This window comes from Euprymna scolopes, chromosome 44 (assembly GCF_053919585.1).
Source record: "Euprymna scolopes isolate OS-2025 chromosome 44, ASM5391958v1, whole genome shotgun sequence".
Classification (NCBI taxonomy): domain Eukaryota; kingdom Metazoa; phylum Mollusca; class Cephalopoda; order Sepiida; family Sepiolidae; genus Euprymna; species Euprymna scolopes.
The window spans coordinates 47355380-47369158 of NC_136525.1; the positions used below are offsets into that span (position 1 = coordinate 47355380).

The 13779-nt window shown below is 27.4% G+C and overlaps 1 protein-coding gene across 4 annotated transcripts in view; it reads right to left on the bottom strand.

The window, feature by feature from the left end:
* The window catches only part of LOC145268835 (uncharacterized), a 1065816-nt gene that overhangs the window by 293882 nt on the left and 758155 nt on the right, over positions 1 to 13779 (bottom strand). The gene's annotated exons all lie outside the window — the stretch shown is intronic.

Consider the following 13779-nt stretch of genomic DNA (forward strand, 5'->3'; position numbering starts at 1 on the left):
TCTGTATTTTTTTTTAAAGAGAAAATATCCGAGAACATTGCTGAAATAACTAAACGAAAAAACAATAACCTTGAATGATTGGAAATTGGGCTTTCTGTATTTTTTTTAAAAGAGAAAATATCCGAGAACATTGCTGAAATAACTAAACGAAAAAACAATAACCTTGAATGATTGGAAATTGGGCTTTCTGTATTTTTTTTTAAAGAGAAAATATCCGAGAACATTGCTGAAATAACTAAACGAAAAAACAATAACCTTGAATGATTGGAAATTGGGCTTTCTGTATTTTTTTTTTAAAAGAGAAAATATCCGAGAACATTGCTGAAATAACTAAACGAAAAAACAATAACCTTGAATGATTGGAAATTTGGCTTTCTGTATTTTTTTTAAAAGAGAAAATATCCGAGAACATTGCTGAAATAACTAAACGAAAAAACAATAACCTTGAATGATTGGAAATTGGGCTTTCTGTATTTTTTTTTAAAGAGAAAATATCCGAGAACATTGCTGAAATAACTAAACGAAAAAACAATAACCTTGAATGATTGGAAATTGGGCTTTCTGTATTTTTTTTTAAAGAGAAAATATCCGAGAACATTGCTGAAATAACTAAACGAAAAAACAATAACCTTGAATGATTGGAAATTGGGCTTTCTGTATTTTTTTTAAAAGAGAAAATATCCGAGAACATTGCTGAAATAACTAAACGAAAAAACAATAACCTTGAATGATTGGAAATTGGGCTTTCTGTATTTTTTTTTTAAAGAGAAAATATCCGAGAACATTGCTGAAATAACTAAACGAAAAAACAATAACCTTGAATGATTGGAAATTTGGCTTTCTGTATTTTTTTTTTAAAAGAGAAAATATCCGAGAACATTGCTGAAATAACTAAACGAAAAAACAATAACCTTGAATGATTGGAAATTTGGCTTTCTGTATTTTTTTTAAAAGAGAAAATATCCGAGAACATTGCTGAAATAACTAAACGAAAAAACAATAACCTTGAATGATTGGAAATTGGGCTTTCTGTATTTTTTTTAAAAGAGAAAATATCCGAGAACATTGCTGAAATAACTAAACAAAAAAACAATAACCTTGAATGATTGGAAATTGGGCTTTCTGTATTTTTTTTTAAAGAGAAAATATCCGAGAACATTGCTGAAATAACTAAACGAAAAAACAATAACCTTGAATGATTGGAAATTGGGCTTTCTGTATTTCTTTTTAAAGAGAAAATATCCGAGAACATTGCTGAAATAACTAAACGAAAAAACAATAACCTTGAATGATTGGAAATTGGTCTTTCTGTATTTTTTTTTTAAAGAGAAAATATCCGAGAACATTGCTGAAATAACTAAACGAAAAAACAATAACCTTGAATGATTGGAAATTGGGCTTTCTGTATTTTTTTTTTAAAAGAGAAAATATCCGAGAACATTGCTGAAATAACTAAACGAAAAAACAATAACCTTGAATGATTGGAAATTTGGCTTTCTGTATTTTTTTTAAAAGAGAAAATATCCGAGAACATTGCTGAAATAACTAAACGAAAAAACAATAACCTTGAATGATTGGAAATTTGGCTTTCTGTATTTTTTTTAAAAGAGAAAATATCCGAGAACATTGCTGAAATAACTAAACGAAAAAACAATAACCTTGAATGATTGGAAATTTGGCTTTCTGTATTTTTTTTAAAGAGAAAATATCCGAGAACATTGCTGAAATAACTAAACGAAAAAACAATAACCTTGAATGATTGGAAATTGGGCTTTCTGTATTTTTTTTAAAAGAGAAAATATCCGAGAACATTGCTGAAATAACTAAACGAAAAAACAATAACCTTGAATGATTGGAAATTGGGCTTTCTGTATTTTTTTTAAAAGAGAAAATATCCGAGAACATTGCTGAAATAACTAAACGAAAAAACAATAACCTTGAATGATTGGAAATTGGGCTTTCTGTATTTTTTTTAAAAGAGAAAATATCCGAGAACATTGCTGAAATAACTAAACGAAAAAACAATAACCTTGAATGATTGGAAATTGGGCTTTCTGTATTTTTTTTTTAAAGAGAAAATATCCGAGAACATTGCTGAAATAACTAAACGAAAAAACAATAACCTTGAATGATTGGAAATTTGGCTTTCTGTATTTTTTTTTTAAAAGAGAAAATATCCGAGAACATTGCTGAAATAACTAAACGAAAAAACAATAACCTTGAATGATTGGAAATTTGGCTTTCTGTATTTTTTTTAAAAGAGAAAATATCCGAGAACATTGCTGAAATAACTAAACGAAAAAACAATAACCTTGAATGATTGGAAATTGGGCTTTCTGTATTTTTTTTAAAAGAGAAAATATCCGAGAACATTGCTGAAATAACTAAACAAAAAAACAATAACCTTGAATGATTGGAAATTGGGCTTTCTGTATTTTTTTTTAAAGAGAAAATATCCGAGAACATTGCTGAAATAACTAAACGAAAAAACAATAACCTTGAATGATTGGAAATTGGGCTTTCTGTATTTCTTTTTAAAGAGAAAATATCCGAGAACATTGCTGAAATAACTAAACGAAAAAACAATAACCTTGAATGATTGGAAATTGGTCTTTCTGTATTTTTTTTTTAAAGAGAAAATATCCGAGAACATTGCTGAAATAACTAAACGAAAAAACAATAACCTTGAATGATTGGAAATTGGGCTTTCTGTATTTTTTTTTTAAAAGAGAAAATATCCGAGAACATTGCTGAAATAACTAAACGAAAAAACAATAACCTTGAATGATTGGAAATTTGGCTTTCTGTATTTTTTTTAAAAGAGAAAATATCCGAGAACATTGCTGAAATAACTAAACGAAAAAACAATAACCTTGAATGATTGGAAATTTGGCTTTCTGTATTTTTTTTAAAAGAGAAAATATCCGAGAACATTGCTGAAATAACTAAACGAAAAAACAATAACCTTGAATGATTGGAAATTTGGCTTTCTGTATTTTTTTTAAAGAGAAAATATCCGAGAACATTGCTGAAATAACTAAACGAAAAAACAATAACCTTGAATGATTGGAAATTGGGCTTTCTGTATTTTTTTTAAAAGAGAAAATATCCGAGAACATTGCTGAAATAACTAAACGAAAAAACAATAACCTTGAATGATTGGAAATTGGGCTTTCTGTATTTTTTTTAAAAGAGAAAATATCCGAGAACATTGCTGAAATAACTAAACGAAAAAACAATAACCTTGAATGATTGGAAATTGGGCTTTCTGTATTTTTTTTTTAAAAGAGAAAATATCCGAGAACATTGCTGAAATAACTAAACGAAAAAACAATAACCTTGAATGATTGGAAATTTGGCTTTCTGTATTTTTTTTAAAAGAGAAAATATCCGAGAACATTGCTGAAATAACTAAACGAAAAAACAATAACCTTGAATGATTGGAAATTGGGCTTTCTGTATTTTTTTTAAAAGAGAAAATATCCGAGAACATTGCTGAAATAACTAAACGAAAAAACAATTACCTTGAATGATTGGAAATTGGTCTTTCTGTATTTTTTTTTTAAAGAGAAAATATCCGAGAACATTGCTGAAATAACTAAACGAAAAAACAATAACCTTGAATGATTGGAAATTGAGCTTTCTGTATTTTTTTTTTTAAAAAGAAAATATCCGAGAACATTGCTGAAATAACTAAACGAAAAAACAATTACCTTGAATGATTGGAAATTGGTCTTTCTGTATTTTTTTTTTTAAAGAGAAAATATCCGAGAACATTGCTGAAATAACTAAACGAAAAAACAATAACCTTGAATGATTGGAAATTGGGCTTTCTGTATTTTTTTTTTAAAAGAGAAAATATCCGAGAACATTGCTGAAATAACTAAACGAAAAAACAATAACCTTGAATGATTGGAAATTGGGCTTTCTGTATTTTTTTTTAAAGAGAAAATATCCGAGAACATTGCTGAAATAACTAAACGAAAAAACAATAACCTTGAATGATTGGAAATTTGGCTTTCTGTATTTTTTTTTTTAAAGAGAAAATATCCGAGAACATTGCTGAAATAACTAAACGAAAAAACAATTACCTTGAATGATTGGAAATTGAATTTTCCGTATTTTTTTTTAAAGAGAAAATATCCGAGAACATTGCTTAAATAACTAAACGAAAAAACAATAACCTTGAATGATTGGAAATTTGGCTTTCTGTATTTTTTTTAAAAGAGAAAATATCCGAGAACATTGCTGAAATAACTAAACGAAAAAACAATAACCTTGAATGATTGGAAATTGAGCTTTCTGTATTTTTTTTAAAAGAGAAAATATCCGAGAACATTGCTGAAATAACTAAACGAAAAAACAATAACCTTGAATGATTGGAAATTGGGCTTTCTGTATTTTTTTTAAAAGAGAAAATATCCGAGAACATTGCTGAAATAACTAAACGAAAAAACAATTACCTTGAATGATTGGAAATTGGTCTTTCTGTATTTTTTTTTTTAAAGAGAAAATATCCGAGAACATTGCTGAAATAACTAAACGAAAAAACAATAACCTTGAATGATTGGAAATTGGGCTTTCTGTATTTTTTTTTTAAAAGAGAAAATATCCGAGAACATTGCTGAAATAACTAAACGAAAAAACAATAACCTTGAATGATTGGAAATTTGGCTTTCTGTATTTTTTTTAAAAGAGAAAATATCCGAGAACATTGCTGAAATAACTAAACGAAAAAACAATAACCTTGAATGATTGGAAATTTGGCTTTCTGTATTTTTTTTTTTAAAGAGAAAATATCCGAGAACATTGCTGAAATAACTACACGAAAAAACAATAACCTTGAATGATTGGAAATTGAGCTTTCTGTATTTTTTTTAAAGAGAAAATATCCGAGAACATTGCTGAAATAACTAAACGAAAAAACAATAACCTTGAATGATTGGAAATTGGGCTTTCTGTATTTTTTTTTAAAGAGAAAATATCCGAGAACATTGCTGAAATAACTAAACGAAAAAACAATAACCTTGAATGATTGGAAATTCAGCTTTCTGTATTTTTTTTTAAAAGAGAAAATATCCGAGAACATTGCTGAAATAACTACACGAAAAAACAATAACCTTGAATGATTGGAAATTGGGCTTTCTGTATTTTTTTTTAAAGAGAAAATATCCGAGAACATTGCTGAAATAACTAAACGAAAAAACAATTACCTTGAATGATTGGAAATTGAATTTTCCGTATTTTTTTTTAAAGAGAAAATATCCGAGAACATTGCTGAAATAACTAAACGAAAAAAAACAATAACCTTGAATGATTGGAAATTGGGCTTTCTGTATTTTTTTTTTAAAAGAGAAAATATCCGAGAACATTGCTGAAATAACTAAACGAAAAAACAATAACCTTGAATGATTGGAAATTGAGCTTTCTGTATTTTTTTTAAAAGAGAAAATATCCGAGAACATTGCTGAAATAACTAAACGAAAAAACAATAACCTTGAATGATTGGAAATTGGGCTTTCTGTATTTTTTTTAAAAGAGAAAATATCCGAGAACATTGCTGAAATAACTAAACGAAAAAACAATTACCTTGAATGATTGGAAATTGGTCTTTCTGTATTTTTTTTTTTAAAGAGAAAATATCCGAGAACATTGCTGAAATAACTAAACGAAAAAACAATAACCTTGAATGATTGGAAATTGGGCTTTCTGTATTTTTTTTTTAAAAGAGAAAATATCCGAGAACATTGCTGAAATAACTAAACGAAAAAACAATAACCTTGAATGATTGGAAATTTGGCTTTCTGTATTTTTTTTAAAAGAGAAAATATCCGAGAACATTGCTGAAATAACTAAACGAAAAAACAATAACCTTGAATGATTGGAAATTTGGCTTTCTGTATTTTTTTTTTTAAAGAGAAAATATCCGAGAACATTGCTGAAATAACTACACGAAAAAACAATAACCTTGAATGATTGGAAATTGAGCTTTCTGTATTTTTTTTAAAGAGAAAATATCCGAGAACATTGCTGAAATAACTAAACGAAAAAACAATAACCTTGAATGATTGGAAATTGGGCTTTCTGTATTTTTTTTTAAAGAGAAAATATCCGAGAACATTGCTGAAATAACTAAACGAAAAAACAATAACCTTGAATGATTGGAAATTCAGCTTTCTGTATTTTTTTTTAAAAGAGAAAATATCCGAGAACATTGCTGAAATAACTACACGAAAAAACAATAACCTTGAATGATTGGAAATTGGGCTTTCTGTATTTTTTTTTAAAGAGAAAATATCCGAGAACATTGCTGAAATAACTAAACGAAAAAACAATTACCTTGAATGATTGGAAATTGAATTTTCCGTATTTTTTTTTAAAGAGAAAATATCCGAGAACATTGCTGAAATAACTAAACGAAAAAAAACAATAACCTTGAATGATTGGAAATTGGGCTTTCTGTATTTTTTTTTTAAAAGAGAAAATATCCGAGAACATTGCTGAAATAACTAAACGAAAAAACAATAACCTTGAATGATTGGAAATTGGGCTTTCTGTATTTTTTTTTAAAGAGAAAATATCCGAGAACATTGCTGAAATAACTAAACGAAAAAACAATAACCTTGAATGATTGGAAATTGAGCTATCTGTATTTTTTTTAAAAGAGAAAATATCCGAGAACATTGCTGAAATAACTAAACGAAAAAACAATAACCTTGAATGATTGGAAATTGGGCTTTCTGTATTTTTTTTAAAAGAGAAAATATCCGAGAACATTGCTGAAATAACTAAACGAAAAAACAATTACCTTGAATGATTGGAAATTGGTCTTTCTGTATTTTTTTTTTAAAGAGAAAATATCCGAGAACATTGCTGAAATAACTAAACGAAAAAACAATAACCTTGAATGATTGGAAATTGGGCTTTCTGTATTTTTTTTAAAAGAGAAAATATCCGAGAACATTGCTGAAATAACTAAACGAAAAAACAATAACCTTGAATGATTGGAAATTGGGCTTTCTGTATTTTTTTTTTAAAAGAGAAAATATCCGAGAACATTGCTGAAATAACTAAACGAAAAAACAATAACCTTGAATGATTGGAAATTGGGCTTTCTGTATTTTTTTTTAAAGAGAAAATATCCGAGAACATTGCTGAAATAACTAAACGAAAAAACAATAACCTTGAATGATTGGAAATTGAGCTTTCTGTATTTTTTTTAAAAGAGAAAATATCCGAGAACATTGCTGAAATAACTAAACGAAAAAACAATAACCTTGAATGATTGGAAATTGGGCTTTCTGTATTTTTTTTAAAAGAGAAAATATCCGAGAACATTGCTGAAATAACTAAACGAAAAAACAATTACCTTGAATGATTGGAAATTGGTCTTTCTGTATTTTTTTTTTTAAAGAGAAAATATCCGAGAACATTGCTGAAATAACTAAACGAAAAAACAATAACCTTGAATGATTGGAAATTGGGCTTTCTGTATTTTTTTTAAAAGAGAAAATATCCGAGAACATTGCTGAAATAACTAAACGAAAAAACAATAACCTTGAATGATTGGAAATTGGGCTTTCTGTATTTTTTTTTTAAAAGAGAAAATATCCGAGAACATTGCTGAAATAACTAAACGAAAAAACAATAACCTTGAATGATTGGAAATTGGGCTTTCTGTATTTTTTTTTAAAGAGAAAATATCCGAGAACATTGCTGAAATAACTAAACGAAAAAACAATAACCTTGAATGATTGGAAATTGAGCTTTCTGTATTTTTTTTAAAAGAGAAAATATCCGAGAACATTGCTGAAATAACTAAACGAAAAAACAATAACCTTGAATGATTGGAAATTGGGCTTTCTGTATTTTTTTTAAAAGAGAAAATATCCGAGAACATTGCTGAAATAACTAAACGAAAAAACAATTACCTTGAATGATTGGAAATTGGTCTTTCTGTATTTTTTTTTTTAAAGAGAAAATATCCGAGAACATTGCTGAAATAACTAAACGAAAAAACAATAACCTTGAATGATTGGAAATTGGGCTTTCTGTATTTTTTTTAAAAGAGAAAATATCCGAGAACATTGCTGAAATAACTAAACGAAAAAACAATAACCTTGAATGATTGGAAATTGGGCTTTCTGTATTTTTTTTTTAAAAGAGAAAATATCCGAGAACATTGCTGAAATAACTAAACGAAAAAACAATAACCTTGAATGATTGGAAATTGGGCTTTCTGTATTTTTTTTTAAAGAGAAAATATCCGAGAACATTGCTGAAATAACTAAACGAAAAAACAATAACCTTGAATGATTGGAAATTGAGCTTTCTGTATTTTTTTTAAAAGAGAAAATATCCGAGAACATTGCTGAAATAACTAAACGAAAAAACAATAACCTTGAATGATTGGAAATTGGGCTTTCTGTATTTTTTTTAAAAGAGAAAATATCCGAGAACATTGCTGAAATAACTAAACGAAAAAACAATTACCTTGAATGATTGGAAATTGGTCTTTCTGTATTTTTTTTTTTAAAGAGAAAATATCCGAGAACATTGCTGAAATAACTAAACGAAAAAACAATAACCTTGAATGATTGGAAATTGGGCTTTCTGTATTTTTTTTAAAAGAGAAAATATCCGAGAACATTGCTGAAATAACTAAACGAAAAAACAATAACCTTGAATGATTGGAAATTGGGCTTTCTGTATTTTTTTTTTAAAAGAGAAAATATCCGAGAACATTACTGAAATAACTAAACGAAAAAACAATAACCTTGAATGATTGGAAATTGGGCTTTTTGTATTTTTTTTTAAAGAGAAAATATCCGAGAACATTGCTGAAATAACTAAACGAAAAAACAATAACCTTGAATGATTGGAAATTGAGCTTTCTGTATTTTTTTTAAAAGAGAAAATATCCGAGAACATTGCTGAAATAACTAAACGAAAAAACAATAACCTTGAATGATTGGAAATTGGGCTTTCTGTATTTTTTTTAAAAGAGAAAATATCCGAGAACATTGCTGAAATAACTAAACGAAAAAACAATTACCTTGAATGATTGGAAATTGGTCTTTCTGTATTTTTTTTTTTAAAGAGAAAATATCCGAGAACATTGCTGAAATAACTAAACGAAAAAACAATAACCTTGAATGATCGGAAATTGGGCTTTCTGTATTTTTTTTTTAAAAGAGAAAATATCCGAGAACATTGCTGAAATAACTAAACGAAAAAACAATAACCTTGAATGATTGGAAATTTGGCTTTCTGTATTTTTTTTAAAAGAGAAAATATCCGAGAACATTGCTGAAATAACTAAACGAAAAAACAATAACCTTGAATGATTGGAAATTTGGCTTTCTGTATTTTTTTTTTTAAAGAGAAAATATCCGAGAACATTGCTGAAATAACTACACGAAAAAACAATAACCTTGAATGATTGGAAATTGAGCTTTCTGTATTTTTTTTAAAGAGAAAATATCCGAGAACATTGCTGAAATAACTAAACGAAAAAACAATAACCTTGAATGATTGGAAATTGGGCTTTCTGTATTTTTTTTTAAAGAGAAAATATCCGAGAACATTGCTGAAATAACTAAACGAAAAAACAATAACCTTGAATGATTGGAAATTCAGCTTTCTGTATTTTTTTTTAAAAGAGAAAATATCCGAGAACATTGCTGAAATAACTACACGAAAAAACAATAACCTTGAATGATTGGAAATTGGGCTTTCTGTATTTTTTTTTAAAGAGAAAATATCCGAGAACATTGCTGAAATAACTAAACGAAAAAACAATAACCTTGAATGATTGGAAATTGAGCTTTCTGTATTTTTTTTAAAGAGAAAATATCCGAGAACATTGCTGAAATAACTAAACGAAAAAACAATAACCTTGAATGATTGGAAATTGGGCTTTCTGTATTTTTTTTTAAAGAGAAAATATCCGAGAACATTGCTGAAATAACTAAACGAAAAAACAATAACCTTGAATGATTGGAAATTCAGCTTTCTGTATTTTTTTTAAAGAGAAAATATCCGAGAACATTGCTGAAATAACTACACGAAAAAACAATAACCTTGAATGATTGGAAATTGAGCTGTCTGTATTTTTTTTTAAAGAGAAAATATCCGAGAACATTGCTGAAATAACTAAACGAAAAAACAATTACCTTGAATGATTGGAAATTGAATTTTCCGTATTTTTTTTTAAAGAGAAAATATCCGAGAACATTGCTGAAATAACTAAACGAAAAAACAATAACCTTGAATGATTGGAAATTGGGCTTTCTGTATTTTTTTTTTAAAAGAGAAAATATCCGAGAACATTGCTGAAATAACTAAACGAAAAAACAATAACCTTGAATGATTGGAAATTGGGCTTTCTGTATTTTTTTTTTTAAAGAGAAAATATCCGAGAACATTGCTGAAATAACTAAACGAAAAAACAATAACCTTGAATGATTGGAAATTGAGCTTTCTGTATTTTTTTTTTTAAAGAGAAAATATCCGAGAACATTGCTGAAATAACTAAACGAAAAAACAATTACCTTGAATGATTGGAAATTGAATTTTCCGTATTTTTTTTTAAAGAGAAAATATCCGAGAACATTGCTGAAATAACTAAACGAAAAAACAATAACCTTGAATAATTGGAAATTGGGCTTTCTGTATTTTTTTTTTAAAGAGAAAATATCCGAGAACATTGCTGAAATAACTAAACGAAAAAACAATAACCTTGAATGATTGGAAATTGAGCTTTCTGTATTTTTTTTTTAAAGAGAAAATATCCGAGAACATTGCTGAAATAACTAAACGAAAAAACAATAACCTTGAATGATTGGAAATTGGGCTTTCTGTATTTCTTTTTAAAGAGAAAATATCCGAGAACATTGCTGAAATAACTAAACGAAAAAACAATAACCATGAATGATTGGAAATTGAGCTTTCTGTATTTTTTTTTTAAAGAGAAAATATCCGAGAACATTGCTGAAATAACTAAACGAAAAAACAATAACCTTGAATGATTGGAAATTGAGCTTTCTGTATTTTTTTAAAAGAGAAAATATCCGAGAACATTGCTGAAATAACTAAACGAAAAAACAATAACCTTGAATGATTGGAAATTGAGCTGTCTGTATTTTTTTAAAAGAGAAAATATCCGAGAACATTGCTGAAATAACTAAACGAAAAAACAATAACCTTGAATGATTGGAAATTGAGCTTTTTGTATTTTTTTTTAAAGAGAAAATATCCGAGAACATTGCTGAAATAACTAAACGAAAAAACAATAACCTTGAATGATTGGAAATTGGGCTTTCTGTATTTTTTTTTAAAGAGAAAATATCCGAGAACATTGCTGAAATAACTAAACGAAAAAACAATAACCTTGAATGATTGGAAATTGGGCTTTCTGTATTTTTTTTTAAAGAGAAAATATCCGAGAACATTGCTGAAATAACTAAACGAAAAAACAATAACCTTGAATGATTGGAAATTCAGCTTTCTGTATTTTTTTTTAAAAGAGAAAATATCCGAGAACATTGCTGAAATAACTACACGAAAAAACAATAACCTTGAATGATTGGAAATTGGGCTTTCTGTATTTTTTTTTAAAGAGAAAATATCCGAGAACATTGCTGAAATAACTAAACGAAAAAACAATAACCTTGAATGATTGGAAATTGAGCTTTCTGTATTTTTTTTAAAGAGAAAATATCCGAGAACATTGCTGAAATAACTAAACGAAAAAACAATAACCTTGAATGATTGGAAATTGGGCTTTCTGTATTTTTTTTTAAAGAGAAAATATCCGAGAACATTGCTGAAATAACTAAACGAAAAAACAATAACCTTGAATGATTGGAAATTCAGCTTTCTGTATTTTTTTTAAAGAGAAAATATCCGAGAACATTGCTGAAATAACTACACGAAAAAACAATAACCTTGAATGATTGGAAATTGGGCTTTCTGTATTTTTTTTTAAAGAGAAAATATCCGAGAACATTGCTGAAATAACTAAACGAAAAAACAATTACCTTGAATGATTGGAAATTGAATTTTCCGTATTTTTTTTTAAAGAGAAAATATCCGAGAACATTGCTGAAATAACTAAACGAAAAAACAATAACCTTGAATGATTGGAAATTGGGCTTTCTGTATTTTTTTTTTAAAAGAGAAAATATCCGAGAACATTGCTGAAATAACTAAACGAAAAAACAATAACCTTGAATGATTGGAAATTGGGCTTTCTGTATTTTTTTTTTTAAAGAGAAAATATCCGAGAACATTGCTGAAATAACTAAACGAAAAAACAATAACCTTGAATGATTGGAAATTGAGCTTTCTGTATTTTTTTTTTAAAGAGAAAATATCCGAGAACATTGCTGAAATAACTAAACGAAAAAACAATTACCTTGAATGATTGGAAATTGAATTTTCCGTATTTTTTTTTAAAGAGAAAATATCCGAGAACATTGCTGAAATAACTAAACGAAAAAACAATAACCTTGAATGATTGGAAATTGGGCTTTCTGTATTTTTTTTTTAAAGAGAAAATATCCGAGAACATTGCTGAAATAACTAAACGAAAAAACAATAACCTTGAATGATTGGAAATTGAGCTTTCTGTATTTTTTTTTTAAAGAGAAAATATCCGAGAACATTGCTGAAATAACTAAACGAAAAAACAATAACCTTGAATGATTGGAAATTGGGCTTTCTGTATTTCTTTTTAAAGAGAAAATATCCGAGAACATTGCTGAAATAACTAAACGAAAAAACAATAACCATGAATGATTGGAAATTGAGCTTTCTGTATTTTTTTTTTAAAGAGAAAATATCCGAGAACATTGCTGAAATAACTAAACGAAAAAACAATAACCTTGAATGATTGGAAATTGAGCTTTCTGTATTTTTTTAAAAGAGAAAATATCCGAGAACATTGCTGAAATAACTAAACGAAAAAACAATAACCTTGAATGATTGGAAATTGAGCTGTCTGTATTTTTTTAAAAGAGAAAATATCCGAGAACATTGCTGAAATAACTAAACGAAAAAACAATAACCTTGAATGATTGGAAATTGAGCTTTTTGTATTTTTTTTTAAAGAGAAAATATCCGAGAACATTGCTGAAATAACTAAACGAAAAAACAATAACCTTGAATGATTGGAAATTGGGCTTTCTGTATTTTTTTTTAAAGAGAAAATATCCGAAAACATTGCCGAAATAACTAAACGAAAAAACAATAACCTTGAATGATTGGAAATTGAGCTTTTTTAAAAAATTTTTTTATATCCATCTGTCCTAGGTAGAAAGTACTGTTGGAGAGCTAAATGTTTTGGTTTCGATTTTAGCTGATGGCACCCAAGGCGTACATATTTTTAAAAAAAACTTTTCAAATCAGCGTTTAGGAACCTCTACAGTGATAGATCAAATGGTAATATTTGAAATGGCTTTAGAATCCAGTCTACCCTACTATTTAGTTTTTAGTTTGAAAGAAGATAAATTCATACTTTTGACCTGGGTATTAAATGAAAGTGATTGGGGTTTCCTTCTATTATATATGCGCTGCAGCCGATTGTCAAATGTGTTCTTCAGGCTATTTAATTTTAAAAAATTATTTAATTTTTAAAAATCAACCTTTCTGATTGTCTCGATATATACACTTGTTGGCAATAATAAAACATACACAGCTGGTTATAAAAATATTTTGTTTATTCTTATTCTTAGAACTACACGCCTGTGGAACTCTGTTCCGTCTGCCTGCTTCCCT